The 17364-nt window shown below is 45.1% G+C and overlaps 2 pseudogenes; one reads left to right on the top strand and one right to left on the bottom strand.

Annotated features, from left to right (window-relative positions):
• Nucleotides 1-5191: 5191 nt before the first annotated feature.
• On the bottom strand, nucleotides 5192-5310 carry LOC134937107 (5S ribosomal RNA; annotated as a pseudogene).
• Nucleotides 5311-10383: 5073 nt separating this feature from the next.
• LOC134939172 (5S ribosomal RNA) lies at nucleotides 10384-10502 on the top strand (annotated as a pseudogene).
• The last annotated feature ends 6862 nt before the right edge of the window (nucleotides 10503-17364 follow it).

Raw genomic sequence — 17364 nt, 5'->3', positions numbered from 1 at the left:
CACAGACATGACGGTGTGTGGTATACTGTATCATGAGTATTGTATGTGGTATAATATCTCAGGGGCATTGCAGTGTATAGCATAATGTATAACGGGCATTGTGATGCATGGTGTAATATGTCACAGGCATTACAGTGTGTGTCGTAATGTGTCACAGGCATTATATGGTGTGTGGTATAATGTCTCAGGGACACTGCAGTGTGTGGCATCATTTATAACGGGCATTGCGGTGTGGCATAATGTGTCACAGGCATTACGGTGTGTGGCATAATGTTTAAGGGCCATTGCAGTGTGTGGCATAATGTGTAATGGGAATAATGACAAATAATGTGAAGGGCATAAATCAGGATTATTTTTTTCCCTATGGTTGCCAATGTCTCGGCGTGCAGGTTGCAAAACTGGGGTATAAGGTAGTCTTTTCCCACAACACCACGCCACTTTCAGCGAAGCCACACCCATTTTAGTGAAGCAACATCTCTTTTTTGACACGCGCACGCACAGTCTTCACTTTGCCAGTGCCAAATAGGGGGGGAGGGTGCCAGAGAATTTTTTGGCTTGGGGGAAAAATTTCTAGTTACCCCACTGCAATATATAAATATATATACAGGGCTTAAAGTGGTCCAGGAGAAGTGGGGGAACTCACCTCTCCTGCTTAGCGCGCCGAAGGCGCGCGCGCTCCCGACAAGGGTGTGTGGCCTCATTAAAATGGGTGTGGTCTCATTAAAATGGGCGTGGAGTCATCTGATCTCATCACGGCCACCACAGGAAAAAAAAAAGTCCCATTTTACACATTACGGCAGGCAAGAGTCCCCATTTTAAACAGTACGGCAGGCAAGAGTCTCCATTTTACACAGTACGGCAGGCAAGTGTCCCCATTTTACACAGTACGGCAGGCACGTGTCCCCATTTTACACAGTACGGAAAGCACGTGTCCCCATTTTACACAGTACGGCAGGCACGTGTCCCCATTTTACACAGTACGGCAGGCACGTGTCCCCATTTTACACAGTACGACAGGCACGTGTCCCCATTTTACACAGTACGACAGGCACGTGTCCCCATTTTACACAGTACGGCAGGCAGGTGTCCCCAATTTACACAGTGTGGCAGGCACGTGTCCCCATTTTACACAGTCCGACAGGCACGTGTCCTCATTTTACACAGTCCGACAGGCACGTGTCCCCATTTTGCACAGTACGACAGGCACGTGTCCCCATTTTACACATTATGGCAGGCAAGTGTCCCCAATTTACACAGTGTGGCAGGTAAGTGTCCCCATTTTACACAGTGTGGCAGGTAAGTGTCCCCATTTTACACAGTGTGGCAGGTAAGTGTCCCCATTTTAGACAGTACGACAGGCACGTGTCCCCATTTTACACAGTACGACAGGCACGTGTCCCCATTTTACACAGTGTGGCAGGCAAGTGTCAAGTGGGGGGGAAGAGAGAGGGAGGGGGGGGAAGGAAGGGACAACTTACATATGAAGAGGATCTTCACGCTCTTCGGGTCGGGCCACCTCTTCTTCCTCGCGCCGGCCGCCTTCTCCTTCCAGCTCCCCCTCCTCCTACTGAGTACTCCTGCTTGGGGGGCGGAGTTTCGCGTCATTCCGCGAAACTCCGCCCCCCGAGCAGGAGTACTCGGGAGGAGGAGGAGGGGGGGGGAAACAGGGACCAGCAAAGTGCCAAGAAACGGCACTGCCTGGGAGACTATTGAACAGTACTGTCTCACGGACCGGCTGCCATTGAAGAGAAGCAAGGCACTTTGAATCTGGCACCATTCACAGCTCCCGGACCACCAGCTAATGAGAAGCTGCCACTTGGCAGCTTCTCATTGGCTGGCGGTCCGGGAGCCGTGATAGGCTCACGCCAGATTTTAATAAAGCCGCCTGACTCCGCCCCCTGTATTACTCCGCCCCCCTGCATTACTGGCCACCTACGTGCCTGACTCCGCCTCCCCCTGCATTACTGGCTGCCGAAGGGACCGATTCCATACGTCCCCCACCGTATTACTGGCTGCTGAAGTTGCCCGACTCCGCCCCTTCTCTCTCTGCTTATTATGAGACTATCCTAACTGCTTACGGCTGCTATCAGCGCCCGCAGCAGCAGAGTAAGCAGAGAGAGAAGGGGGCGGAGTCGGGCACTTCGGCAGCCAGTAAGACGGTGATGTGGGGGCGGGCGCCACTGCGCCAGCCAGGTCAGTGAATCGCGTCCGTGTCTGCAATGCTCAGTGCTCACTCAGTGAGGGGGGCGCGGCAGGCAGAACGGTGACTATATAGACAGTACACAGTGACAGTACTAGTGCTGCTGTAGTGCTGTGCTGTAGATAGGCTAACAACTTGAAAAAAGTGGGCGGGACGGCGGCGGAACTGCGTTCCGCCTCCAATTACAAGTGCCGGAACGCAGTTCCGCCCCGTTCCGGCCCACTTTAACCCCTGTATATATATATATATATATATATATATATATTGTGATGGGGGAAGGCTTGTCGGCACTTAACCGCGATACCAAACTGTACTAGAGTGCAGACCAGGGTATTGTGAATAAAAAATGGTCTCCTTATTTCAGACACTCCATTAAATATATTTGGGCGTCAGCTCCACCTTAAAGAGAGAAGCATTGGTAAGGTGCTTCATGTAAAGTGTAAAAGAAAAGGAGAATAAGGTGATTTTAAGCGACCAATGGTGTCTTACGATTTAAAGGAGACTCGGATAAAAATTATAAAAATTTAATAAAATGTAATTAACACCAATACAAAAGTAAATAAAAATATGGCCCTAAACAAGGAGCCAAATATTAGTAAGAAATCACTAGGACTACAAAAAAATACATACAAAAATTCATATAAAATCCAAGTTAGTATAAAATTAGTATAGCAAATTAATAAAAGACAAGGGAGAAAAAAATTCCTAACAGTAAAAAGTTGGAAATAAGATCAACATAAAATTGTATAAATAAGGTTTCTTAGCTTTTTGAGAAGGTATGTATCATAACACCCAACGCGTTTCGTCCTGCCTGGACTTCATCAAGGGGTGACTGGCAACTGGGACAGCTCATCTATATATACCTGACTAAATGAGGAAGTGGTTACTACATCACTTCCTGTCAATCAGCAGATAGAAAACTACATCACGTTTATATACATTAAAACAAAGAGATATGGGCCTGGCAGCATGGTATCCCTGTGCTGTGCAGAACCGCTTTTACAAGGAGACATTTCTGTGTTTTAAAAGGGTGTAAATCACTGTTCAAACGCGTGATCGCGGACTTCCTGTCCGGATCGTGGGTGACGTCACGTCCGCCCCACTTCCGGCGTCCGGTTATCCTCACTGCGCATGCGCCGGCTGTTGGTTGCGCATGTGGCTATTCTCCCATCTTATGTTCGAGTTCTTTAAAGTGTCCATACAGCGGCGGCCATGTTCTTGGAGGGTATTCCCTCTAAATTCTTTTCTGTTCAGTCATGTGGTCGCAGCGGCCATATTTGATGGGATTTTCCATATTAGAAATGTACTCATTGACCGAAAACAGAAAGAAATGTAATTTTAAGAATACTATTTGTACAAATAGCTCGAGTTTTTGCTAAATTCCACTTATGCCCCATTTCCCAAGTATATGAGTTCCTTAAATGGCTCATGCACATTAGATACTGATTAAAGTGCCTTATTAAGGACAGGATTAGGTGGATGATGACAGAGTATTACATAGAGGAGGAGTAATTAGGAGGCCTGCTATAGTTAATAGTTTACAGTATTGTGCATGTTAATTACACGTGTGCAGGGGCGGATCCAGAAGAAAATGAGAGGGGGGGCACCATGGAAGGGGCAAGTACATTTGCGTGCGGCTTCGGTGCATGTGAGGTGGCGCTTCTTATACAATGCCCACAGTTGTAGCGCTCATTATGCAATGTCCACTGTACTGGTAGTGCCCCTTATATAGACCCCATAGTAGTGGTGTCCCTTATGCAATGCCCGTATTGCCCCCAGTAGTAATGCTGCCTGTAGTAATGCCCCCAGTTATTATGCCCCCAGTGGTAATGCCCCTGCAGTTATGACCCCAGTAGTTTAGCCACCAGTAGTAATGCCCCCCTATAGTTTGCCCCATTGTAGTTTAGCCCCTGTAGTTATGCCCCCCTTATAGTTTAGCCACCAGTAGTAATGCCCCCCTGTAGTTTTCCCCATTGCAGTTTAGCCCCTGTAGTTATGCCCCCTTATAGTTTAGCCTCCAGTAGTAATGCCCCCAATAGTTTGGCCCCTGTAGTTATGCCCCCAGTAGTTTGGCTCCCCCTGTAGTTTAGCCCCCAAGTAGTAATGCCCCCAATAGTTTGGCCCCTGTAGTTATGCCCCCAGTAGTTTGGCTCCCCCTGTAGTTTAGCCCCCAAGTAGTAATGCCCCTGTAGTTTAGCCCCCAAGTAGTAATGCCCCCTGTAGGTGCCCCCCAGTAATAATGCCCCCAGTAGCTGCCCCCCCAGTAATAATGCCCCCAGTAGCTGCCTCCCCAGTAGTGATGCCCCCAGTTATAATGCCCCCAGTAGTAATGCCCCCACTCAGTAGTAATGCCCCTTGTTGATGCCCCCCCAGTAGTAATGCCCCTTGTTGGTGCCCCCCCAGTAGTAATGTCGCCCCGTAGTTTCCCCCAGGAGATGCCCCCGCTGCATTAAGGAAGAAAAAAACATAATACTTACCGAGCCCCGTTCCCGCGCCGCTGCAGTCCTCCTTCTGGCTGGCGTCCTCTCCTCAGTACTATGAGAGAGACGTCATGACTGACGTCACTACCATAGCACACGGCGCAGTGACAGCGCCGGAAGCCGGAGCTCAGTACTGAGCTCCTGCCTCCGGCTACCGCTATGCAGGGAGACGGGCGCCCGCTGGTAACACAATCTCAGCGGGCGCCCGTCATCTCCCTGTGCGGCGCCGACGCCGCAGGGGGGGGGGACGGGGGGGAAGCCACAGATGACAGGGGGGGCACGGGCCCGAGTGCCCCCCCCCCCTGGATCCGCCACTGCACGTGTGGTGGGTATAGTCATTCACACGCTGGAGATTATATTGTGGTTCTATGGCTGCAGACATACTGGTACGTGATCTAAGATATCCTGGTGTTAACATGACCAGTTATGTTAGAGCATACTAGCACCTTTGGTGAGAATAGAAATTCCACGTAAGAGGGTTAATACAATATCCTCATAGTCCTTGCTCAATAGGTTACAGCACCCAGTCTTCCATGATGGTTCCCCATATATGTACTAGCTGGGCCCAGCACTGCTTGGCTTCCAAGATCGGACGGAATTGGGCATTTCCAGTGCGGTATGGCTGTATAATTGGCACGGTTTCTTAGAGGTATCGCAACGCAACGACGTGGTAAAGGAAATGACCTTGGTGCAAAGGAATGACAGTGGAAAAGACAGGTTGCCCAAATAGGAAGAAGGTGCGATCAGCTTACGTTACAAAAAGGGGGCTATTTCATAGCCCTCGTTGAAGCCTTCCGGGTGCAGGGTGTTGAGTTCAAATATCCAGTACATTTCCCTCTTCGATAGGAGGTTAGAAAGGTCACCGCCTCTCTCTCGCCCAGTGAGACTAGCTCAATGCCCTTGAAGGTTAGTTCGTCAGGGTCCGAATTATGGTGGGCATGGAAGTGTTTCGGTACTGCGTGTGTCAGTACTTTATTTTTAATGTTTCTTATATGTTCCTGAATACGGATTTTCAAAGGTCTTTTTGTTTTCCCTATGTATTTCATCCCACACGAGCACTCCAGCATATAGATCACTGACACCGTATTACAGTTGATGAACTGCTTGATCTTGTAGTCCTTAGGTCCGTTGTTTTTTTTAAAGGTTTTCCTATTAGGGTGTACGTATCGGCATACATTGCAGCGGCCGCATTTATAACTTCCAACGCATTTAGGCATGCTTGATCGTATTTCCGGGTTCCTCAACATGCTTGGTGCCACCAGATCTTTGAGAATTTGTGATTTCCTAAATACCACTACAGGATCCTTTTGGAGATAATCTTTCAAAACGGGATCCATAAGGAGGATGTTCCAGTGTTTTTTCAGGGTTTTCTTAATGGTGTTCTCATGTCTACTATACGTGGTGACAAATCTCACTGTCTCATCACCTTTTTCTTTGGGTTTATATTCCAGCAGTTGTTTCCTCTCCAAGTTCTTGGCCTTCAGGTTAGCTTCTTCCAGGAGATGGTTCGGATATCCCTTTTCCCTGAATCTTTCAGTGTACACACTCAGTTGTTGATCTCGGTCCTCAGTATCCTTGCAGTTCCGAGCAATTCTGTTGAACTGAGAGAAGGGGATGTTATTCTTCCATTGTTGGCTATGATTGCTTCGGTAATGTACATAGCTGTTCATATCCACTTCCTTAATGTAGTTCTTGGTGATCACTCCATTGCCTGTATGTGTCAGAACTAGGTCAAGGAATTCTATCTTATCTGTGCTTTCCTTAGCAGTGAATTGCAGATTCATGGAATTATTCGATAAATACAAAAAAAAATCTTTAAAACTTTCACCGTCACTGTCCCATATAAGTAAAATGTCATCTATATACAGTTTATAAAATGCGATATTTTGTTGGAACTGGTGATCCTTAAAAATATACTCATTTTCCCAATTTCCCATGAAAAGGTTAGCAAAGCTGGGCGCGAAAATTGTGCCCATAGCGGTCCCGCAGATTTGTAAAAAGTAGGTATCTAAAAATTTAAAATAATTCCGTTTCAAGATAAAATTCATCAATTCACATAAAAAAGTTATGTGCTCCTCTGTGATCTCGGTTACTTTTGTATTGGTGTTAATTACATTTTATTAAATTTTTGTAATTTTTATCCGAGTCTCCTTTAAATCGTAAGACACCATTGGTCGCTTAAAATCACCTTATTCTCCTTTTCTTTTACACTTTACATGAAGCACCTTACCAATGCTTCTCTCTTTAAGGTGGAGCTGACGCCCAAATATATTTAAGGGAGTGTCTGAAATAAGGAGACCATTTTTTATTCACAATACCCTGGTCTGCACTCTAGTACAGTTTGGTATCGCGGTTAAGCACCGACAAGCCTTCCCCCATCACAACAGTTACGGTAACCTTTGCCCACGGCTGCCTTTCATAAGTCGATACCACATACACAGTATGTTCAGAACCGGGGAACGCACCAACAAAAGAAATAATGTATGCCATAAAATCTTTAATGAAACTACTACCACTGAGAGTGTACCCAATACTGACTCACTTGATGAGATATTTTGGAGCATGGAAAGACTACTAATTAAAGAAGTAAAGGCATGGTGGGACGTCAAAGGGTTGGAGCACTACATCAGCGTGGATCGAGTACCCAGGGGTCTTAGAATCAACAAACAGCCCATGTTTGGAACAGAAAACCCTGGATTCATGAAAGATTGGGACAACACACTTCACAGCTGTTCAATAAAACTAATGAAAATCTTGGTGACGGAAGAGAAACGCATTATCTCCACCCTGGAAACAGAAATCAAAGAGACTGAAACTAAATTGGAAGTATTCAAAGACAAAGAGGATTTTAAGATCAACGAGAAAGTATTGAATAAGAAACTTGAGCAAGTTGAAGATGAGGTCATAAGAAATAAAGGAAAGAAATTTGTACGGGACAAGCAAGACTATGAGAACAATAAAGTTGAGAACTGGAGCAGATTTAATGGAAACGACAAGATTGAACCAAGAGCGAAGAGAGAATATTGGCAATCCGTACCAAGGAGAGGTATGGAGAACGGAAGAAATTATCAGCAGAGAAGACAGAATATACAGACTACCAACAGATTCTCGGCACTACAAAGATTGGATTCAGCAAATGAGGAGGATTTTTTATCACCAGGCAAAAACACACGGTTCAAAACCATGGTTAGAAATATTCCGAAAGAGAGAGTCACGAACACGACACCTCTAAAAAGAAGATTGGCAGAAGAAGAGGAAGTCGAGGGGGCAGGAGGAACAAATCTCTACAACAGCAAAAGGAGACACCTCCACTAGGACATCCGGTACCCAAAGGTATATTTAATCTATCAAGCCACACGTTATCAGAATATGAAAGTTCACTCTTGAATAAAGGACTCTCATAAGCACCCACAAAAGGAATGAATAAGTTTGACGTCTTTATAGATCTGAATAAATTCGTACGGAAGTTAACACTTAAGAGGCACTTTCTCAAAAAAGAAAACGCGGTCATCCACAATTACGACCAATCAAAATCGGGACTGAAACCCACTTCAAAATTTTACCCGTTGGAATCAAAGGGCCATAATGTGGGCATCTTCTATGATCTAGTAAAAAAAGATCTATGTGAAACTGAAATGGAGGTCATCAAAGAGAAAAATCTCACGAACAGAGAAACAAAGGCGATTAAGGATCTACAGGACAATAAGAACATCGTCATAAAATCTGCTGATAAAGGGGGGGGGGGGGTTGGTTATTATGGACCGGGAGGCATACGTTGCAGAAGCAAACAGACTTTTGGGAGATAGAACTTCCTATACCCCACTCCCAGGAGATCCAAAAGACGGCTTCGTGGAAGAATTAAGAACCCTACTTTTAAAAGCATTCAGATGCGAGATTATAACTAAAGAAGAATACCAGTACCTACTCAATTCCAACCCCACCACCCCCATTTTCTACTTCTTACCAAAGGTGCACAAATCCATGACGAATCCCCCAGGAAGACCTATTGTGGCAGGGATAGATTCACTGACGTCACATTTGTCCGAATACGTGGATATTTTCCTAAGGAAACATGTGCTAAATCTACCAGCTTACTTAAAAGACACCACTTCGGTTCTCAACCTGATGGACTCATTTGAATGGAAAGACACCTATAGATGGATCACCATAGATGTCCAGTCGCTCTACACCTGTATAGAACATGACAAGGGTGTAGAGGCCTGCAATGAATTCCTGAGTAAAGACACGGAGATCACAGAGGAGCACAGAACTTTTTTATGTGAATTGATGAATTTTATCTTGAAACGGAATTATTTTAAATTTTTAGATACCTACTTTTTACAAATCTGCGGCACCGCTATGGGCACAATTTTCGCGCCCAGCTTTGCTAACCTTTTTATGGGAAATTGGGAAAATGAGTATATTTTTAAGGATCACCAGTTCCAACAAAATATCGCATTTTATAAACGGTATATAGATGACATTTTACTTATATGGGACGGTGACGGTGAAAGTTTTAAAGAATTTGTTTTGTATTTATCGAATAATTCCATGAATCTGCAATTCACTGCTAAGGAAAGCACAGATAAGATAGAATTCCTTGACCTAGTTCTGACACATACAGGCAATGGAGTGATCACCAAGAACTACATTAAGGAAGTGGATATGAACAGCTATGTACATTACCGAAGCAATCAGAGCCAACAATGGAAGAATAACATCCCCTTCTCTCAGTTCAACAGAATTGCTCGGAACTGCAAGGATACTGAGGACCGAGATCAACAACTGAGTGTGTACACTGAAAGATTCAGGGAAAAGGGATATCCGAACCATCTCCTGGAAGAAGCTAACCTGAAGGCCAAGAACTTGGAGAGGAAACAACTGCTGGAATATAAACCCAAAGAAAAAGGTGATGAGACAGTGAGATTTGTCACCACGTATAGTAGACATGAGAACACCATTAAGAAAACCCTGAAAAAACACTGGAACATCCTCCTTATGGATCCCGTTTTGAAAGATTATCTCCCAAAGGATCCTGTAGTGGTATTTAGGAAATCACAAAATCTCAAAGATCTGGTGGCACCAAGCATGTTGAGGAACCCGGAAATACGATCAAGCATGCCTAAATGCGTTGGAAGTTATAAATGCGGCCGCTGCAATGTATGCCGATACGTACACCCTAATAGGAAAACCTTCAAAAAAACCAACGGACCTAAGGACTACAAGATCAAGCAGTTCATCAACTGTAATACGGTGTCAGTGATCTATATGCTGGAGTGCTCGTGTGGGATGAAATACATAGGGAAAACAAAAAGACCTTTGAAAATCCGTATTCAGGAACATATAAGAAACATTAAAAATAAAGTACTGACACACGCAGTACCGAAACACTTCCATGCCCACCATAATTCGGACCCTGACGAACTAACCTTCAAGGGCATTGAGCTAGTCTCACTGGGCGAGAGAGGCGGTGACCTTTCTAACCTCCTATCGAAGAGGGAAATGTACTGGATATTTGAACTCAACACCCTGCACCCGGAAGGCTTCAACGAGGGCTATGAAATAGCCCCCTTTTTGTAACGTAAGCTGATCGCACCTTCTTCCTATTTGGGCAACCTGTCTTTTCCACTGTCATTCCTTTGCACCAAGGTCATTTCCTTTACCACGTCGTTGCGTTGCGATACCTCTAAGAAACCGTGCCAATTATACAGCCATACCGCACTGGAAATGCCCAATTCCGTCCGATCTTGGAAGCCAAGCAGTGCTGGGCCCAGCTAGTACATAGATGGGGAACCATCATGGAAGACTGGGTGCTGTAACCTATTGAGCAAGGACTATGAGGATATTGTATTAACCCTCTTACATGGAATTTCTATGCTCACCAAAGGTGCTAGTATGCTCTAACATAACTGGTCATGTTGACACCAGGATATCTTAGATCACGTACCAGTATGTCTGCAGCCATAGAACCACAATATAATCTCCAGCGTGTGAATGACTATAACCACCACACGTGTAATTAACATGCACAATACTGTAAACTATTAACTATAGCAGGCCTCCTAATTACTCCTCCTCTATGTCATACTCTGTCATCATCCACCTAATCCTGTCCTTAATAAGGCACTTTAATCAGTATCTAATGTGCATGAGCCATTTAAGGAACTCATATACTTGGGAAATGGGGCATAAGTGGAATTTAGCAAAAACTCGAGCTATTTGTACAAATAGTATTCTTAAAATTACATTTCTTTCTGTTTTCGGTCAATGAGTACATTTCTAATATGGAAAATCCCATCAAATATGGCCGCTGCGACCACATGACTGAACAGAAAAGAATATAGAGGGAATACCCTCCAAGAACATGGCCGCCGCTGTATGGACACTTTAAAGAACTCGAACATCAGATGGGAGAATAGCCACATGCGCAACCAACAGCCGGCGCATGCGCAGTGAGGATAACCGGACGCCGGAAGTGGGGCGGACGTGACGTCACCCACGATCCGGACAGGAAGTCCGTGATCACGCATTTGAACAGTGATTTACACCCTTTTAAAACACAGAAATGTCTCCTTGTAAAAGCGGTTCTGCACAGCACAGGGATACCATGCTGCCAGGCCCATATCTCTTTGTTTTAATGTATATAAACGTGATGTAGTTTTCTATCTGCTGATTGACAGGAAGTGATGTAGTAACCACTTCCTCATTTAGTCAGGTATATATAGATGAGCTGTCCCAGTTGCCAGTCACCCCTTGATGAAGCCCAGGCATGACGAAACGCGTTGGGTGTTATGATACATACCTTCTCAAAAAGCTAAGAAACCTTATTTATACAATTTTATGTTGATCCTATTTCCAACTTTTTACTGTTAGGAATTTTTTTCTCCCTTGTCTTTTATTAATTTGCTATACTAATTTTATACTAACTTGGATTTTTATATGAATTTTTGTATGTATTTTTTTGTAGTCCTAGTGATTTCTTACTAATATTTGGCTCCTTGTTTAGGACCATATTTTTATTTACTTTTGTATTGGTGTTAATTACATTTTATTAAATTTTTATAATTTTTATCCGAGTCTCCTTTAAATCGTAAGACACCATTGGTCACTTAAAATCACCTTATTCTCCTTTTCTTTTACATATATATATATATATATATATATATTATACAGCAGCAGGTACGGCACTCCCCATGGATGGTCAGTCAAAACACCGGTGCCTCCGTGAACAAAACGATCCACAGCATACAGACATCACGGTGATATAAAAGAAACTTCACAATTCACAAATGGTTTTGCAGCAACTAAAATTTCTAGTTACACCACTGCAATATATATATATATATATATATATATATAGTACAAGTTTGCACACACTTAATGTGAATGAATCCTTGGGTGCGCAGTCAAATACATCCCAGTAATCATCTCTACAGAAGTCCACAATGGACAAACAGCATTAGACCAGCACACCACCTCTTAGACAAGTAGAAAAAATAGCATTCTTTAATTTGTAAATAGCTTCAGGCCTTCAACAAAGGGTGTAGTACGGTATGCCGGTGCCCGGGCTCCCGGCGACCAGCATACCGGCGCTGGGAGCCCGACCGCCGGCATACCGACAGCGTGGCGAGAGCAAAGGAGCCCCTTGCAGGCTCGCTGCGCTCGCCACGCTGCGGGCACGGTGGCGCACTACGCACGCCACACTATTTTATTCTCCCTCCAGGGGGGTCGTGGACCCCCACGAGGGAGAATAGTTGTCGGTATGCCGGGTGTCGGGATTCCGGCGCCGGTATACTGTGCGACAGGATCCCGACATTCGGCATACAGAAGACCACCCTTCAACAAAACATAGCAGCATGTATACTCATCCGAATATCATGGATGCAGTCAGCATATTGGCAAATGGATATCCCTACAGCCCGTTTCGGTTATTGCACCTTTGCAAATTAAAGAATGCTCTTTTATATATATATATATATATATATATATATATATCTGCATTTCTGTACTGGTGCACATTTTGGTTTTACACGCCAGCTGATTTCAGCTGGTGCGCTAGCACACAGCCTCTCAGCCATGTGAGAGACAGTGATTCCTTCATTCTGAATCTGGAGCCATCCGCGGGCCAATCGGAGCTCACGTACCGGCAGCCAATTTTGATGTGGCATAATGTGTAAGGGCATTACTATTGTGTGGCATAATGTTATAACATTATATGTCGTACAGTAATGCCCTTATAAGGGGCAGTCCTACTGTGTGTCAAGACATGAATGGGCTCTACCAGAATGTGAATGGGCTCTGTGTGGCAGAACTTGAATGGGCTCTACCTTGCGGTTTAGCGTAAATGGTCTCTACTGTGGTATAACGTGAATAAGGGGCACTACTGTGTGACATAACCTAAATAAGGGGGGGGAGTAGGTTTAAGATTTGCCTAGGGTGCCGAGAAACCTTGCACCGGCCCTGTCAACTTGGAATTACCCCCTTCTATTTGCAATTCTGCTAATCTTTCGTTCGCACTTCTGCTATGCTAAGATACACTCCCAGAGGGTGGCGGCTTAGCGTGTGCAATGCTGCTAAAAGCAGCTAGCGAGCGAACAACTCGGAATCACCCCCATTATCTGTACAGCTGATCCTCACTTATATCACCTCTAAGGATATTCATTCCTCCCTACACATATAACGTTGTCACTTTCACTGCAGTGTCTTGGTGCATTTTTTTTTTATTTTTTTTTATTATTGTATCTTTTTACTTATTCACTGGAATTGCTTTGGTTTATTTTAGTTTGCACTGTCATTTAGTTGCACAAGATCACCTATGTTATGTAAATACCCCCTTTTTTAACACTCATGTAATAATGCTTAATTTTGATTAGCATATCTTCCTAAATATATACAACTAAAAGTTGATATGACATACGTGCATGATATATAATAAGTGCCTAACTTTGATTAATGTTTGCATAATTAAATATACTTAAAAACAAATATGACGTACATGTATGATATATAAATTTAGTAAGCTCACACTCAATTGAACAAAACCAAGGTATCTTGAGAACTGTCAGGAACCAGCATTCAGTGATGTCTCACTTACCAGCGCGCTGGTGTGCAGGCTTCCGGAGGTCACGACCCCAGTCTGCGGCTGTATGAGCATCCTGTCTGTGGAGCGCAGTTCCCACTATTGTGGTGAACCCCTGAAGTCCATTCTGTGGTTGCCTTCCTGTGTACTGGCCATCTGCACAGCATGGGCGCTGCCATGACACTTATGGTCAGCTGACCGGAAAGCACCCAATCCTGCACTGTGATTCTCACATGATCCAAGTATCCAATGACTGGCGACCAGGGGGTAGAAGTCCAGAGCATCGACTCAGTCTCATCACCTTGGACAACGCGTCGCATTGCTGCATAGCGTCTCCTGGTTCCAGTTTCCAATCTCCAGTTTCCAGTTGCTCTCCACGATCTTCCCTGGCTGCTTGGACCTTCACCTGGCACGTGTACTGAGACAGAGGCGAGCTGCGGAATCGGGGGACGGCGTGTACCGTCTCTGCGGATTGCGGCCCTCCCGTTCAGCTGAAGCCGGGACCTAAATTTTGGAGGAGCTCCGGAGCGCTCGTCGGACCATCTGGTGGGAGCCTGGGAGTGCCGCACTGATCATCGGCTCGTCGGAGCCTGCAGTCCTCCCTCTGTGCGCCGCTCGGTCACCCGTCAGGCAGCTGAGACGGACGCTGGCAGCGGGGAGAGGCAGCAGAAGCGTGAGTAGCCCATAGCGGCGGCCATTTTACTTCACCGACGGAGGTGCTGGCGGGCGCCCAGGCACTTATATTTTGATACCAGGAGAGAGTTCTTTCCTTCTCCCCTACTCCTACAATATATATACCTGCTGAATAACTACGTCCTCAAGTATACAGTGTAGATACAGACGATTTGCCCACCGATCTATGTGTCCCCTCCACCTTATTAATTAAGATCTACTGTGCTTGCCAGCCATCCACTGTGACTTACTATTATCCAGTCACCCCCCCCATTTCATCTTGTTTATACTGCATCTGTATACACGGAGCGCAATATCACTCTTTACACCCCCTGGAAGGACACTGCTGGCCGGGTCCTCCCGGTGAAGGGGATATCTATGATTCTATATGTAGGATAATTTAAAGGCTCCTACAGCAATACCTAGTTCTTTGAGATAGCTTCCAGCTCCGGCCTTATGCGGTGAGCAGCTTCTCCGCCTAGCTCCGGTGACACCCGGCTACTTACACCACAGCACAGCTGAATTTCAATTTACATAAAATCAGCGACCTATATCGTTTTGCCTTACAGCCTTATGGACAAATTTTTGTCACCTGGCGCTACCATTAAACCGGCGCCCACTGCACCAATAGGACGTCAGGAGAAACGTAGAGCCGCGTCAGAAATGGCGCCTGGTATTACAACACCACCAGCATCGCTGGCATCGAAAAAAGCTGCAGCAACACAACCTTTTACAGATTTACCTAAGGCCAGTCGTCCTCCGGACTCACCTATTACTTTTGCTGATCTTACTGATGCTATTACTCAAGCAGTGCCACCTCTGTTGGCACGGGCAGTATCTGATATAACCTCTCAACTGCACCAACTGTCACAAAAGGTACAAGTAAATGAAAATAGAATTGGCGGATTTGCTCATGATATGTCTGAAGTTCAGGGTCGCATAGTGCGCCTAGAAAAAGAAAATTATCAACTATGGAACAAGCTAGATGACGCAGAAAATAGATCTAGAAGAAATAATATACGCCTGGTGGGCCTACCGGAAACGGTCACGGGAGCTGAATTGGTGACTTTTGTGCAAACAACATTACCCTTTATTTTGGGCATCTCCGATGTTTGCAAAGACCTTGTGATAGAGAGAGCTCATACGATTGGTCCTCCTCAACGCTCATCAGATAACCGCCTCGGGTAACGATCTTCAGATGTCTTAATTACCTGCATAGAATGGCTTTTTGGACGGCTTCTAGGAAACTTAAACAAATCCAATGGGAAAATAATCGCCTCTACATTTTCCAAGACTTTTCGGCAGAACTGACCCGTGCTAGGAAGGCTTTCACTCCGGTCTGTTCTAGACTTGTAAAAGACAAACGTAAATTCTCATTACTCTACCCAGCTAAATTACGTATTTACATGGGCGACTCTCATCTGGATTTCACCTCTCCTGAAGACGCCATGGCGTATTTAACTGAAGATCCTTCTGGGGAACAGGAGGACATTTCAGACGCATCAGAAATTGCGCAACTTTGAAGCTATGGCTGGAAATATAGGTCATCGTTTTACGGTTGTACATTCCTAATATGTTCGATATGTTAATATATATAATTTCTTTACGCCTTAAGTTCTGTCTCATATATGCGTTGTTCCTGGCTTCCATTGTGGAATCTATAATTCTGGATACCATGCTATGGACAAACTCTTGCTACAATGGCGCGCCTCTTTATATATATATATATACATAGAAATTTTCAAGCAGCTATATAGTCTAATGTGTTCATCAGTATTCCTCCTGCTAACATTTTGGTTAATCAGCAGATTTTTGTTACTGTTCAATTTTAGACTTATTATGAATGGGCCAACAATCTCATAGATGCCTTATATTTTACATTTTACATATTATGTAATTTTCCTTTTTCCTCTTGGTCGCTTTGATAGTGAAGTAGTCGTGGTAGAACCGGCAGCGCCTCTGCCGGACCATGTTAATTCTCTTTTATGTTCAATTTTATTATATCTCACTTATCCTGGAAGTTATGTTTGTATATCCAAACTTCTCATATTACCATTTATTATTGTGTAGACATTCCCTCTGCCCCTCCCTACCCTCTCCCCATTTCCTTGCAGCAACTCCTTCAACTGATGTGGCGATTAATATAGCTCCGACTCTGCAGTACACAGTGGTGCAAGTAGAAAAAATGTCTTACGGGTACTGTGTGCGCGCGCCGAAGGCGCGCGCGCAAAAAAAATGGGTGTGGCCAAATGCCACATGGGGCGTGGCCAATGAAAATGGGGGCGTGATACACATATGGGGGAGGGGCAGATACACGTATGACCCCAATAGTGTCAGATACACGTTTCACCACAGTGCTAGATATACATTGCCCCACAGTGCCAGATACATATAACCCCACAGTGCCAGATACACATTGCCCCACAGTGCCAGATACACAAATGTCCCCAGAGTGCCAGATACACAAATGTCCCCAGAGTGTCAGATACACATTGCCTCACAGTGCCAGATACACATTGCCCCACAGTGCCAGATGCACATTGCCCCACAGTGCCAGATACACAAATGTCCCCAGAGTGCCAGATACACATTGCCCCACAGTGCCAGATACACATTGCCCCACAGTGCCAGATACACAAATGTCCCCAGAGTGCCAGATACACATTGCCCCACAGTGCCAGATGCACATTGCCCCACAGTGCCAGATGCACATTGCCCCACAGTGCCAGATACACATTGCCCCACAGTGCCAGATACACATTGCCCCACAGTGCCAGATACAGAAATGCCCCCAGAGTGCCATACATTGCCTCACAGTGTCAGATACACATTGCCCCACAGTGCTAGATACACAAATGCCCCCACTGTGTCAGATATACATTGCCCCCCGTGCCAGATACAGAAATGCCCCTACAGTGCCAGATATGCCCCCA

Source organism: Pseudophryne corroboree, chromosome 6 (assembly GCF_028390025.1).
Source record: "Pseudophryne corroboree isolate aPseCor3 chromosome 6, aPseCor3.hap2, whole genome shotgun sequence".
Taxonomy (NCBI): Eukaryota; Metazoa; Chordata; class Amphibia; order Anura; family Myobatrachidae; genus Pseudophryne; species Pseudophryne corroboree.
Note: the sequence above shows the minus strand (reverse complement) of the source record. Positions and strands in the feature narration are given on the sequence as shown.